Genomic DNA, 12,027 nt, shown 5'->3' with positions numbered 1-12,027 from the left:
CATCAGCAGATGATCATCTTTGTACTGGTTTTGTATTGTTGTATTGTTTGATCTTACAGTTGTAAGATCTTCTGGGTATTTGGGGGACAAACATCTTTGGGTTGGATAAATAAGATTTTGTCACCGTTTTGTCGCTATTTTCTTGTGTTGTGTTGTTATTGTTCTTGATTCATAAAACTTTACATGGTATCAGAGCTTCTTGGCTCTTGATCCGATCTTGTTTCCGCTGCTTTAATCTGACATTAGATCTTGGTTGTGTGTAGGTCTGCATAAAGAAGCAGATCTGGTTCTTTGTCGATAGATCTTCTAGATCTGAGGAGGTTTTTGGAGTTTTACAAACCCTAGCTAGGGTTTCTTATTTTGTGGAGAAGAACTGCGTTGGTCTCTAAATCCTTGAAGATTTAGGGCAAACCAACCAGTGTTGTTGATATTGTGTTAACTTCAGATCTGTTTAGATCTGTTGTGATCTTGGATTACTTGCACCCGCTGTGAGATCCTTCTAACTCCTCTCTTCATATTTCTGTTGGTTGATCTAGTTGAAGTCGGGGTAGTGAGGACCGGCACTTGTTTGTTATTATTTGATTGTTTTGATCTTGTTTGTTGTTTGCTTTCTGTTATTTGTTGTATAGCTGTTGTTTTTGTTAGTGATATTTTGTTTGTTTTTTTTTGGTATATCTTGGGTAGTATTGTTGGTATTAGAATTAAGGCTCCTGAGTTAAGACATGTCCAGGCACCTGTGAGTGATGAACCTGGAGTCTTGACACTGACTCAGCTTCGCCTGTTAGGGTTTGTTATTGTTGTATATTTGTTCTGCTTTGTTGTCCTGATTGCTTGAGTTGTTGCTGTGTGTTTGTTTTTTGTCTAAATGAGTGATAAAGGTGATAGTTCTGGGTCTTCTCAGACCTTGATTAGTAAGTTGGATATAGGAGATCCACTATTTCTTCATCCAAGTGATTCAAGTGCTTTGACTATAATTGGTATAAAATTGAAAGGAACTGAGAATTATAGGGTTTGGTCTAGTGCTATGAAACTTGCATTAGAAGCTAAAAACAAATTTGGTTTTATTGATGGTAAGTGTAAGAAAAATACTGATGATGAAGTGTTAAGTAATCAGTGGGACAGATGCAATTCTGTTGTGTTAAGTTGGTTGCTAAATTCTGTCTCAGAAGAGTTATACTTAGGTCAAGTTTTTTCAAAATTTGCTTCTGATGTTTGGATAGACTTGAAAGAAACTTATGATAAAGTTGATGGCTCAATAGTTTATGATTTGTATAAAAAAATAAATGGTATTTCACAAAATGGGAGTTCAGTTTCTGAATATTATCACAAACTGAACACTATGTGGAAGCAGTTTGATGCAGTTCTTCAACTGCCTTCTTGCTCATGTCAAGCTGCAAAAGACTATAATGATTTTTCAACATTAATAAAACTCATGCAGTTTCTAATGGGGTTAGATGATGTTTATCAGCCTGTTAGAACAAATTTATTAACAAGAGAGCCATTACCTTCTGTCAAAGTTGCTTTTTCAATAATATCCAGAGAAGAATCACATAGAAATTCAAGTGGTAATACTAAGAGTCAAAATGTTTCTTTTGTTTCTAAAACTAATCAGAATTTTGAACAAAGAAGGAAAGAGTTTAAAGGACCTAATCCTAACTTCAAGTGTAACCATTGTAATAAACTGGGTCATACTATTGATAGGTGCTATGAATTAGTTGGTTATCCTTCAGGTTTCAAAAAGAAACCTGGGGGTCAAAGTGGTAAAAACTTTTCGAATAATAAAACAAATGTGTCTTCTGCTCCTTCCTTTTCTCCTTTTTCTCCAGAACAGGTTGCAAAACTTTTGAGTCTTGTAGGTGAAAAAACCAGTTCTGACTCACAGGCTTCTAATATGGGAGGTGAGTCTAGTTGTAGTTTTAATGTCTCAGGAGAATTTATGTGCTGTTCTAGTCTGATTAATTTTGGTTTTGATTGTAATTGGATTTGTGATTCTGGTGCAAACCAACATATGGTCAAAACTGATAAGGACATGTTTAATTGTATAGATGTGTCTGAATTTGATTTAACTGTATCTCATCCTAATGGAACTAAAGCTAAAGTATCAAAAATAGGAAGCATAGCACTTGCTGAGGGTGTTATCTTACATGATGTTTTCTTTGTTCCCACTTATAGTGTGAACCTTTTGTCTGTTTACAAGTTGTCTAAGGACAATAAGATTACTGTTGTTTTTAATGAAAATACTTGTTTACTACAGGATTCGAAATCAGGGAGAGTCCTGGTGACTGGTAAACAGGATAATGGGCTATATTTTTTAAAAAAAGATGGTAATTCTATAAACTTCTGTTTTAATAGTCTAAACAACAGTAATCTGTGGCATAGCAGACTTGGTCATCCTGCTGATCAAGTCTTGTCTATTTTAAAAGATGATCTAGGTATTGTTGATGTTAAGAAACATGCTTGTGAAATCTGTCATAGGGCTAAACAAGTTAGGAGTCCATTCCCATTAAGTGAACATAAAACAAGTAGTGTTGGTGATATTGTTCACTTAGATGTTTGGGGTCCATATAAAGTCACAAGTAGAGATGGTTTTAAATATTTCTTAACAGTTGTTGATGATTACTCTAGGTCTGTGTGGTGTTATATGTTGAAAAGCAAAATGGAAGTTTTTGATAATATTGTTGGGTTTTATGAACTTGTTCTAACTCAGTTTAAAAAAAGGATTAAAATATTCAGGAGTGATAATGGAACTGAGTTTGTTAATAGTAAAATGGAAAGTTTTTGTAAGTCTAAAGGTATTTTACAACAAACTACTTGTGCTTATACACCACAACAAAATGGTGTTGTGGAAAGAAAGCATCGTCATCTTTTAAATCTGTCCAGATCACTGTTGTTTCAAAGTGGTGTTCCTTTAAATTTCTGGGCTGATTGTGTATTAACTGCTGTCTATATAATCAACAGGTTACCCTCTTCTGTGCTGTTAGGTAAAAGTCCATATGAGTTGATGTTTGGTTTTAGACCCTCTCTTTCACATATTAGGATTTTTGGATGTCTTTGTTTTAGCACTATTCTAAATGATTCAGATAAGTTGTCTTTTAATGCTGAGAAGTGTGTGTTAATTGGATATTCAAATGTTAAAAAAGGATACAAGTTATGGAGTTTAGATAATAAAAAAGAATTCTATTCTAGAGATGTTAAGTTCTATGAATCTGTGTTTCCTTTTAAAGCTTCTCAGTTAAGTGTTTTTGATAAAAATTTACAACATAATTTGAATCATTTAAATTTTTTTGACAATGTTGAAACATTGACAACCAATCCTACTATTCCCAATGATGAAGAGGGGAGTCATAAATCTCATGAGATTACTGGTGTTGATCAGCAATCAATCCCCTCTACATCTGCCATTCATAGAAGTGATAGTGCTGAACATCAGTCTTCAACTGAAACTCAGTCTTCAACTTCTGGAATTGAAAGTAGTAGTAGTAGTGAAGGATTTGATAGGGCAGAGGACACCAGTAGTCCAAATGCTGAGATTAACCCATCTGAGGGAACAAATCCTTCATTTAGAAGGTCTAGTAGGAAATCTGTTTTACCTAAAAAATTTGAAAATTTTGTCTTAAACAGTAAAGCTAAGTACAGTTTGGATAAAGTAGTTAGTTATGCTTGTTTATCTGTTGAAAATATGTGCTTTACATCTTCTCTTAATAAAACTGTTGAACCTTCTACCTATGAGGAAGCAGTTTGTGATCCAAGATGGGTAGAAGCAATGAACAAAGAGATGGATGCTTTGTTCAGAAACAATACCTGGGTCTTAACTGATCTTCCTCAAGGAAGAAAACCCATTGGATGTAAATGGGTGTATAGGGTTAAGTATAAGTCAAATGGAGAAGTAGAAAGATTTAAAGCCAGGTTAGTTGCTAAGGGCTTTAATCAAAGAGAAGGTCTTGATTTTGGAGAGACCTTCTCTCCTGTTGTCAAGATGGTTACTGTTAGAGTTATTATATCACTTGCTGTTTTCTATGGTTGGCCATTGTACCAATTAGATGTGGACAATGCGTTTCTGCATGGTACAATTACAGAGGATGTTTATATGAAACTTCCTCAAGGCTATTATTCTAAAAATGAGACAAAAGTGTGCAAGCTTGTTAAGTCTTTGTATGGACTTAAACAAGCTCCTAGGAAGTGGAATGAAAGATTAACTGATGTTTTAATTGCTAATGGTTATGTGCAAAGTAAATGTGATCATTCCTTATTCATATTGTCTAAGTTGCATACTACTGTGTTTTTGTTAGTATATGTTGATGATGTGGTTGTTACTGGAAATTCTGAAGAGGAAATTCAGAGAATTAAACAAGTGTTGCATGAAACTTTTAGAATAAAAGATTTAGGAATATTAAAATATTTTCTTGGTATTGAGGTGTTATATAATGACAATAGTGTCTGCCTTAATCAAAGAAAATACTGTTTAGAGCTTTTAAATGACTTTGGTTATTTAGGTTGTAAGCCAGTTAATGTTCCTATTGAACAAAATTATTTGATCTCTTCTAAGCTTGAAAAAAATCAACAAGATTTAAAAAATATAACTGGCTTTCAAAAACTCATAGGAAAATTGATATATTTGTCTCTGACAAGGCCTGACATTAGTTATACTGTTCAATTTTTAAGTCAGTTTATGCACAAGCCAAAAGAAGTGCACTTAAGTTTAGCTTTGAGACTTTTAAGGTACTTAAAGAAAAGTCCTGGTAAAGGACTGTCTTTTAAGAAGTCTGATGATCTAATTTTGTATGGATTTGCTGATTCAGATTGGGCAAAATGTTTGTCCACTCGAAAATCAGTTACTGGTTTTTGTATATTCTTGGGACAGTGCCTTGTGTCTTGGAAAAGCAAGAAACAAAGTACAGTTTCAAGGTCTACAGCAGAAGCAGAATATCGTTCTATGTGTTCTGCAACTTGTGAGTTGATTTGGTTAAAAAATTTATTGTTTGAGTTGAATGTTGATTGCAAGTTGCCTATGCAGCTAAGTTGTGATAGTCAAGCTGCTCTGTCTATAGCAGCTAACCCAGTGTTTCACGAAAGAACCAAACATTTTGAGTTAGATTTGCATTTCTTGCGAGAGAAAGTTGGCAATGGTGTTATTAATCCCATTAAAGTTGACTCAGAAAGTCAACTTGCTGATATTTTCACAAAAGGCTTAAGTGTTGAACAACATGATACATTTTGTGAAAAATTGGGACTTGTTGATTTGTTTAAACCAGTTGAATGAAGGGGGGATGTTAAAATGGTTGGATTATTTCTCATTCAACTTGGTTTGGGCTTTCATTAGTGGGTTTATATTTATTTATTTCTACTAATTGGGTTGTTAAGATTCTTGTTACAGGTTTGGCCCGTCTCAACAACTTGGCCCAACATTAACAAATATCTAAGGGTGTATATTGTAACATTGGGGGCTGCTCTTGTACTTTCTTGGAAGTCTCTGGGTTATTCTGAAACTTGAAAGTTTCAGACTATAAAAGGCTTCTTCATCTTCATTATTGGTTTAGTTTTGATCGTAGTCTTCTCTCTGTTCACCGAGTTAGGGTTTTGTACCCAAAGTTTGTTGAGAATAACTCTCACCTGTATCTGAGAGTTCATTCTGTATTTTTCTTTGTACTTTTGTGTTGATGATCATCAGCAGATGATCATCTTTGTACTGGTTTTGTATTGTTGTATTGTTTGATCTTACAGTTGTAAGATCTTCTGGGTATTTGGGGGACAAACATCTTTGGGTTGGATAAATAAGATTTTGTCACCGTTTTGTCGCTATTTTCTTGTGTTGTGTTGTTATTGTTCTTGATTCATAAAACTTTACAAAGGTCGAACCTGGTGATCCGAAGAGTAGCAGCGAGCGATCGGTGGTGAAAGAGATGTAGATAATAATAGTAGCAGCAGCAAAGCAAAGCAAGCAACAGCCGGATGTAAAAGTGCAGTGGCAAGCAAGTGATCTAATGGGAGCCGGATGGATGTGAGAGGATGTTGGACTATTGGACTGTTGGAGGGAAAGGAAGGATGGGAACAAGGCAAAAGTTGGTCGATGAAAAAGCAGTGGAAATTTGGGAGTGTTGCAGACTAATTGTCAGGAAAGGGAAAGGGTAGGTAGCTATTTGTATTTTATGAATTTACATTTTGTGTTCTCCGTTTTTCTAAATTTAATTTTCATTATTTATTTTTGATTATTTATCAATATGGAACACTTTTTAAAACTAGTTATTTGCCCATGGACGCGCGTTGGGCGGCGTCACAACGTGTAGTACTCGAATTTATAGCGTCCAATAAAAATGTATTATATTTGACTCAATTCGTTATTCGTTACACTAATGGCATTAACATGTACTACACTTGCTTAACACGACACATTTACGACTTCATTACGTTCATTAAGATCATGACATTAATGTGGTTAGAAATAGATAAAAAAAGTGTATTATGTGTCATACGTTACGGTGTGAACTCATAAATGTAATTTAAAAAAGAACAGGAATAAAAATAAAAACTAAAAGGAAAAAAATGTCAAAAAAAAAAGTGAAAGACCAAAGTCAAACCCAAATGTCTTGGTTGCAAGTTGAACAAGTTAGTCAGTTAACCACCCAACCTTACTGTTATTATAACAATTAAAAAAATATATAAACACACTTTTTTTGTAAAACCATAAAAGAAAAAAAGAGAGAGAATTAAATACCGGTCCAATAAGACAGGTCATGTGGCCCAATCTAAAGTCCCATTGACCTTTATGTTTTTTTAGATTAATTATAGGTGTTTTTATCCTTTACATAAATTATGAAGGTACGTTAAACCGCAAAAAAAACCGTCCTTACATAAGTACATAAATTATCATACCAAAAAAATTTCTAATTGCGAATACAACTCTGTTTTTAACAAACTTTGTTCCGACCCACACGGCAACAATGTTGTTTATATTATTTTTACAGTATTCATAGCGTATACTTAATTGATGCCCTATGAATTCTTATCCTTTTTTACAAACCTTTTATATTCATTTTTTACCAAATGTAAAACCCATCGTCTTATTTTAAATCAACATGTATGTTTTATTGCAAATCTTGATATGCTGGTAACCACTCTTTTTCTTTATTTGACATAGATAATCAGCTGCTAAAATAATAACCATGTTTTAGGCTGATAATATAAAACAAAGGCCTTGATATACAATGAACCAAACCTAACCCACCCCTAACCATCCAACTTTTTGCCAATGATGGTCTAGTAGAGTTGGGCACAATAATGAAACTAGTCTGGTGGTCAGGGAGAGGTACAAGGTTCAAGTCTTGAAAGAGACAAGAATTACTCGGAATGTTAGAAACTGAGTTTCTTCGTTGCAAACACAAACTGGGAGTTATCATCAACGATTGTTTTTCATTAATCGTCAAGATTTAAATGTTTTACAACTCGATTGACTCTACAAACTCCCCCTCAGCTGATCACACAAACAAATCAGTTTGTACAAGAGTAAATTTGATGTGTGTGATAAATAGATTACTAACAGGTGTGATCTATTTATACAAGTACGAAAGCTCTATTATGAGATCAGCTGACGTCACCCTCATAGTGACATCTAACATTTCTAACAGAAAAAATTCTCAGATGTTTGCAAACATCTAAGCAACCTTATCATCCTTACTTTAGGATAAAATTCAACCCATGTCTCCTTCTCCTTCTACTTCGATATCCCGACCTTACTCACTCTATGAGAACTCCACACCGGCCATACCGGAACAGACGACGATGATCGTAACCAAGTATTCCGACCTGACATTGAAGGTAGAGAGAAAACACCGATAAACCGGTCGGAAAATAATGACCGTCGGTGACTCCACCTGAGGTGAGAGCTGATGACATTTCATAATTAGACGGGAAGAGAGAGACCATTGTGTGTAAATTGTAACCAACAGTGAAAGGCATTATTATAATTTCATGACTAAGGGCATTCTTGTAATTTGTTGGTGACATAGCCACCTTTTACTTTAAGAATATAGATAATAAGTACGACATGTCCAACAAGAACAATAAATCTAGAGCGGTTGGTTTGATTTTTTTGGATTAATTCAAAGTTGTTGACAAGACTATGGAATTGTCATTTTCTTTAATTTCTTGTAGGTGAGTGCTACTTGTTAGGATAGACGGAATCATCATCGCCATCTTTAGGTCACATCAGCTCCACTAAGCTATTTTTCCATCCTTTTCATCCTTAAATCATGGAAGTGGGTACTCGCAATCTCACTCGTTCTCAAACCATCTTTTTAACAATTTTTTTGAAAGGCTAACAAAATCTATTAGTTCTTCAGGTTAACCCATTGTTAAGCAGAAGGATTCACCAAAGTTCATACAGCTCATACACCAAATACATTTATAACCCCAAACTAATCAAATCAACACCAATTCTCTAGGCGAGACTAGGGGTGTTCGCCTTTCATTTTTATCTCTTCTTTCATCCTTGTCAAATACATTCACTTAGCATTGAAAGTAGCTTCATTTCGCGTTCTCCATATAACCCAGACTACTGTTTAAATCACCAAAGATATTACGTGCTGCCACTTTCCCGATCCTCTATTTTGATTATGGATGCTTGCAAGATCCTTTAATTCCAGAATATAAACAGAGTTTAGCCTATACCACCCAAAACTAGGTCCCAAATCTTCTCTGTTACATGACACGAACCGAAGAGATGCAAGGTTGATTCTTCTGCCTATTACAAAGTTTACACCAAATGTTTTGCACCATAATATTTCTTCTTGCTAGGGTCGCAACCGTAAGAACCTTGTCTTGTATAACCTTCCATAACAGAAAATTTACCTTAATTGGAGCCCAATTATTCCATACATTCTCTAAACCTAGATCTGGAAACGCTTGTTTGTGAAGAAAATCCTTGATACTTCTGACCGAAATGAACAAGAAACATCCAAAACCCAGCCCCACTTATCCACCCTACCCAAAATCGAAGGCCTGCAACGCTGCCACAAGGAAGCCGAGCTATGTTAACTCCAAATCAGACGACGCTCTGGAGGTCTGGTCCAAGAGGTGACTAGCTCCGACGCACTTGCTTCAATGTTCACTCGATCCTTCAACAATACACTTTTTGACTCTCCAGCTGGTATAGAGAATGGAACCCGTCACAAAGCGCCTCATCAAAAAGCCACCTTTCTTACCAAAATTATACATTTTTATCCTGCCTCGGATACACATAAAAAAAGGCCTCCAAGTTTACTCCCACGCCCCCAAATTCAACCGATAAGTTGTGGATTTGCTTCCAACGACCCGCCAATGACAATTTTGCCGTGATAAAACTCCACGTCCTCGAGTTGTTATGCACACCCCACACTACTTTCCTCTGTAAACTGGCCCTATCTACATTGATCCTCCACCACCATTTGGATAGCATGGCCAAGTTTGCCAACCGAAGCGAACCGACCCCCATCCCTCCTAGATCCTTCGGTGTCATTATATTCTTCCACGAAGCCCAATTCATCTTGTCTTTATCCGGAGTCGAACCCATAAAAAGTCCCTACACAACTTTTCTAACTTCTTAATAACCCAAACTTGAGCTTTGTATAATGAGAAATAATATGTCGGGAGCACGTTTAAAATGGACCAGACCAAAGTGGCCACCAAAGGATAACGTATTTGCCCTCTACAATAATAGCCCTTTTTTGAAGACTCCACAACCAGATCCCATTTTTTAATTAGGTTCATGTTTGCGCCTACTTGTAGTCCCAAATATTTAACCGGAAATTCCCCTCTCATGCTTCCCATCACATTCGCCGTAAGTTGTACATGTGTGTCCTCCACCCCTACCCCATAAAGGCTACTTTGTTTTAGATTTACCGGAAGCCCTGCAGTTAGAGAGAAGCATATAAGAAGGCGTTTTAGGTTCACCACATTTTGTAACACCTTGTAAAATTGTGTCCAATAATGTACTGACACGTGTCCCTAATCCTAATAATGTCAAACGTTGGCTATGAGGCACTATTTTTGCCAAACAATGAAATAATGAATGTGGAGGGACTAAAAGTGTCAACATGCTTAAACTATGCCTCTAAGTGAACTTATACAATGTTCGTATTCTCTTAACGAGCTACTTGTTGGACGAACGAAACCGTTTGTAATTTAATTCAAAAGTTGGTGAATTGAAGGGTTAAAAGCGTCAACATGTTAATTTATACCTCTGAGTGACCTTTTAACGATCCCGGAGCTTAATGATGTTCAGTTATACTCCCGGGTATACCTAATACTGGCTTAGAGGGGTTAAAAGTGCCAAGAATGAAAGTATTTAAGAGTTTTGATGGCAAGGGACTAAAGCTACCAACTTCTGAAAATTAAAAGCCCACCTTCTTTCTTGTCGCGAGGCGCGACGGGGTAGAATTGGCAAAAAGTGTTGAATAGCTGCTGCATTTTTCCTTGTTCACCACACAAACCACCATAACACCTGCAAATCGATACCAGGGGCTCATGGCTGGTTTTAGACACGTCCTAGGACACCTGGAGTTTTAAACATATCCTAACCAATCTTTGACCCGTTTAATTAATTAGTGAACTTCATCACTTCTACCAAACGCTACAATTCTCATAACACAATTTTAAGCAACTAAAATTCAAATCAAACATAATGTAACAATACCAAGGTTACATATCTTCAAAGCTTTCCTTTCAAACGTGTATCACCACCGGCTTGTCCACTTGACGTCTCGGTTTCCTTGCCTATAGAGTTCAACCACAAATGTTTAGAACTCCTTTTTATAATACATAACGCATGATTTGGAGCTTGGCGCAGTTGTTTTAGCATTAAAGATATGGCGACACTACCTATATGGTACTTAGTGTGTGGTTTTCACTGACCATAAGAGCCTGCAGCACATCTTTAACCAGAAGGAACTGAATATGTGTCAGCGACGATGGGTGGAGTTGCTCAACGACTGTGAGATTCATTACCATCCTGGCAAGGCGAATGTCGTGGCCGATGCTCTTAGTCGTAAGACGCATGTTAGTAGCATCCTCTGTACTCAGATCACTAGTGATCTTCATGCATGCATTCGTGAGGCACAATACTCGTCAGCTAACGAAGGTAGTCTAATCGTTGAAATACGAGGTGCTTCGATCGATCAACTTGAAACGAAGTTTGATGGACTTCAGGACTATCTCAATCGCATTTGGGTGCCAGATCGCGACAATCTTCGTGAGCTCATTTTGAACGAGGCTCGCAAATCCTGATACTCTATTCATCCTGGTGCTGATAAGATGTACCATGACTTGCGTACGACTTATTGGTGGCCTGGTATGAAGAAGGAAATCGCCGCATACGTCGCGAAATGTCTTACTTGTTCAAAGGTTAAAGCCGAACATCAACGTCCTTCAGGTCTTCTTGAACAACCCAAAATCCCTGTTTGGAAATGGGATAGTATCGCTATGGACTTTATAACTAAACTACCTTGTACACCTGCCGGTCATGATAGTATATGGGTAATCATTGACCATTTGACCAAATCAGCCCACTTTCTCCCTATTCGTGAAGATTTCAAAGTGGAAAGACTTGCTACAATCTACACAGATGAAATCATATGTCGTTATGGTATACCCATTAACATTATCTCTGACCGTGATGGTCATTTTACTTCACGTCTTTGGCAAACTTTTCAGACCGCTTTGGGTTCTCACTTGAATCTTAGTACAACCTTTTATCCTCAAACGGAAGTACAGACTGAACGCACTATACAACCCCTAGAGGATATGCTCCGTTCTTGTGTTATCGACTTTGGTGGTAATTGGGATGCACATTTACCATTGATCGAGTTCTCATACAACAACAGCTATCAATCCAGTATTCAGATAGCTCCTTTCGAAGCTCTATATGGTCGCAAGTGCTGATCTCCTCTCAATTGGCATGAGATTGGTGACAAGCAACTTACTGGCCCTAAAATCATTCAAGAGACGAGGGATTAGATTCTTCAGATCCGCGATAACTTGATCAAGGCTAAGAGCAGA

This window comes from Helianthus annuus, chromosome 11 (assembly GCF_002127325.2).
Source record: "Helianthus annuus cultivar XRQ/B chromosome 11, HanXRQr2.0-SUNRISE, whole genome shotgun sequence".
NCBI lineage: Eukaryota > Viridiplantae > Streptophyta > Magnoliopsida > Asterales > Asteraceae > Helianthus > Helianthus annuus.
The sequence above is the reverse complement of the archived record's forward strand: the minus strand, read 5'-3'. Positions refer to the sequence as shown.